This window comes from Chiloscyllium plagiosum, unplaced genomic scaffold, assembly GCF_004010195.1.
Source record: "Chiloscyllium plagiosum isolate BGI_BamShark_2017 unplaced genomic scaffold, ASM401019v2 scaf_87, whole genome shotgun sequence".
Taxonomy (NCBI): Eukaryota; Metazoa; Chordata; class Chondrichthyes; order Orectolobiformes; family Hemiscylliidae; genus Chiloscyllium; species Chiloscyllium plagiosum.
Window position 1 is genome coordinate 35,817 of NW_025214613.1, and position 3,684 is coordinate 39,500.

The window sequence follows — 3,684 nt, forward strand, 5'->3', positions numbered from 1 at the left end:
CACAAAATATATGTGTGCATGTGGGTCTTTGTCTGTATGTGTGGGTGTCAGTGTGTGGATCTATGTGTGTGTATGTGTCTGTGTCTGTGTGTGTGACTGTGTGTGTCGGGGAGGGGGGAGTTGTTCTGTGTGTGTGTGTTTGGAGTAGGGGATGCTGTGTGATTCCCTGTCTGAGAATGACTGGTCTAAGTTATTATCCTTGAAGGTTTTTACATCAACAGATGACACTGCTTTGTTCTGTGTCTTAATGCTGCATTATTTTCTGGGAACATCTGATAAAGCAGCAGCTCAGGGCTGTTTGAAATAGTGGAGTAGCTGTGCTTCGTTAAAATGAAAAGAACCGTTTAAAGTTCCAGCAATGGATGAAAAGCCTCTGGCAATGATCCGTGCTGTTTACAGGGAGTAGAGAAATCAGGAAGGTTGAAAGGATTGCACTCACCTATATTGGAGGTGTTCAGCAATCTATTTGTCATTAATACATTACGAAGATCTTTCAGCATTGAGTCTCCTCAACACGGTGACAATCAATGTGCCATCAAAAGATTTCACATAAATAAATGGGAAAGTTTTCAAAAAGATATTCTGCCCTGTGACCTACATCTCACCTAAGGGATCTCTGATAGTACCATCTTTTTGTGCGTATAACAGGCAGTTATTCACATGCACACAGATATACACATATACAACATGCAGTGATTCACATACATGCAGATATACGTGTATACAACACACTAATTCACATACACACGGATATACATGTATACAACACACAGTGATTCACATACACATAGATATACACACATAACAGGCAGCTATTCACATACACACAGATATAAATGTATACAACATGCAGTGATTCACATACACACAGATATATACATCTAAAACATGCAGTGATTCACAGGTATACACAGGTATACACAGGTATAACAGGCAGCTATTCACATACACACAGATATACACATACACAACAGGCAGTGATTCACATACAAACAGATATACACATACACAACATGCAGTGATTCACATACACACAGATATACACATATACAACAGGCAGCTATTCACATACACACAGATATACACAGATACAAAATGCAATGATTCACATACACACCGATATACACATATACAACAGGCAGCTAGTCACATACACTCGGATATACACATACACAACATGCAGTGATTCACATATACACAGATATACACATACATAACAGGCAGTGATTCACATACACACAGATATACACATATACAACACGCAGTGATTCACATACACACAGATATACACATACACAACATGCAGTGATTCACATACACAGATATACACATATACAACAGGCAGTGATTCACATACACACAGATATACACATATACAACAGGCAGTAATTCACACACACACAGATATACACATACACAACATGCAGTAATTCACATACACACAGATATACACAGATACAACATGCAATGATTCACATGCCCACAGATATGCACATATACAACAGGCAGCTATTCACATACACACCGATATACACATATATGACAGGTAGTGATTCACATACACACAGATATACGCATACACAACATGCAGTGATTCACATACACATAGATATACACAGATCCAACATGCAGTGATTCACATACACACAGATATACACATATACAACAGGCAGCTATTCACATACCCACAGATATGCACATACACAACAGGCAGTGATTCACACACACACAGATATATTCATACACAACATGCAGTGATTCACATATACACAGATATACACATATACAACACGCAGAGATTCACATACACACAGATATACACATATATAGCAGGTAGCAATTCACATACACACAGATATACACAGATACAACAGGCAATTATTCACATACACACAGATATACACATATATAACAGGCAGCTATTCACATACACACAGATATATACATACACAACAGGCAGTAATTCACACACACACAGATATACACATACACAACACGCAGTGATTCACATACACACAGATATATACATACATAACAGGCAGTGATTCACATACACACAGATATACACATACACAATAGGCAGTAATTCACACACACACAGATATACACATACACAACACGCAGTGATTCACATACACACAGATATACACAGATACAACATGCAGTGATTCCCATACACACTGATATGCACATATACAACAGGCAGCTATTCACATACACACCGATATACACATATACTACAGGTAATGATTCACATACACACAGATATACACATATACAACAGGCAGTGATTCACATACACACAGATATACACATACACAACAGGCAGCTATTCACATACACACAGAATACACATACACAATAGGCAGTAATTCACACACACACAGATATACACATACACAACACGCAGTGATTCACATACACACAGATATACACAGATACAACATGCAGTGATTCCCATACACACTGATATGCACATATACAACAGGCAGCTATTCATATACACATATACGACAGGTAGTGATTCACATACACACAGATATACACATATACAACAGGCAGTGATTCACATACACACAGATATACACATACACAACAGGCAGCTATTCACATACACACAAATATACACATACACAACATGCAGTGATTCACATACACAGATATACACATATACAACAGGCAGCTATTCACATACACACAGATATGCACGTACACAACAGGCAGTGATTCACACACACACAGATATATTCATACACAACATGTAGTGATTCACATACACACAGATATACACATACACAACACGCAGCTATTCGCATACACACCGATATACACATATACAACACACAGTGATTCACATACACACAGATATACACAGATACAACATGCAGTGATTCACATACACACAGATATACGCATATATAACAGGCAGCTATTCACACACACGCAGACATATGCATAAACAACAGGCAGTGATTCACATAAACACAGACATACACATACACAACAGGCAGTGATTCACACACACACTGATATACACATATACAACAGGCAGTGATTCACACATACACAGATATACACATACACAACAGGCAGTGATTCACATACACACTGATATGCACATATACAACAGGCAGCTATTCACATACACACCGATATACACATATACGACAGGTAGTGATTCACATACACACAGATATACACATACACAACAGGCAGCTATTCACATACACACAGATATACACATACACAACATGAAGTGATTCACATACACAGATATACACATATACAACGGGCAGCTATTCACATACACACAGATATGCACGTACACAACACGCAGTGATTCACACACACACAGATATATTCATACACAACATGCAGTGATTCACATACACACAGATATACACATATACAACACGCAGAGATTCACATACACACAGATATACACATATATAGCAGGTAGCTATTCACATACACACAGATATACACATATACAACAGGCAGTTATTCACATACACACAGATATACACATCTACAACATGCAGTGATTCACATACACACAGATATATGCATCTACAACATGCAGTGATTCACATACACACAGATATACACATATATAACAGGCAGCTATTCACATACACACAGATATACACATATACAACAGGCAGTAATTCACACACACACAGA